We start from the raw sequence: 1,001 nt of genomic DNA on the forward strand, positions 1-1,001 counted from the left end.
ACATTCAGCTATCCATGCATCAACATGCCAACATAAGGTCGTTTGTTTCAAGTGCTTCAACACAACCCATAGTTCCATTGACATGGTAGTCCAAGGCATCCACAGCAGGTCCATCATCATGGCAGAACAAGGCCCTTCCATTTCGATTGTTTCAAGGCTTCGTGTTGACTTCGTCGAATTTTTCATGAGGATTTAATCCAATTTCGCCCATTAAGAGGTGCTTGCCGTTGGTTTGATCAAAGCATGACTCTAATACCATTATTGAGATCATCATTGTATAGCACAATAGAAATTGTTAAAAGTCATACATTTGACATTTCTTGGTGTTGCATTTCTGAATATATATTTTAGGGATGAAAAATCAAGGTGGTCATATTTATTATGTAGATCGACTTCCACTGGCATTAAATGATTATGTCGCCTTGAGATGAGATACGGAAATTAACGTTTAGAGCTTTGAGTATGGAAGAAATGAACTTTGCCTTCTTCGTAGTGGTTAACTGTAGTTTTCTGATTTAACTTCTTTCAGATGATCGTGAAATGAAATTGATCATATAGATCTTGAGGTGGTGGATTCCACCTTAATTTTGTTGAAATCGAAGAAATGAACTTTAATTGGCTAAGTAAAAAATTTATATAGGTAATAAAAACAAAGATTGGGCTAGAGCCCAGGAATGTCCCGCTTAAAATCAGTGATGTTGCCTAAGGTGATTTGGAGATCATTGTTGAACTTAGCATTTTCCTCAAATAATTTATTGGTAGATAAAATGAAACGACCAAAGTAAAATAAACTCAATAATGTACAAACTAGAGAAAGATCTTTTGATTTGCTCTGATGTGAAATATTTGCTCATATATCTCTTATATGCAATACCAAAGTTTGTGGTTTCATACATACATAGATTGATGTACGAATTCGAGAGGTATAATTATACATTTTATATTTTTGTAATTGCTATATTATTAATTCATCGGGGAAAAAACAGGAACATTTTTAATTG

This window comes from Curcuma longa, chromosome 20, assembly GCF_044706935.1.
Source record: "Curcuma longa cultivar G26 ecotype Majalengka, Jawa Barat chromosome 20, ITB_CL_G26_1.1, whole genome shotgun sequence".
Taxonomy (NCBI): Eukaryota; Viridiplantae; Streptophyta; class Magnoliopsida; order Zingiberales; family Zingiberaceae; genus Curcuma; species Curcuma longa.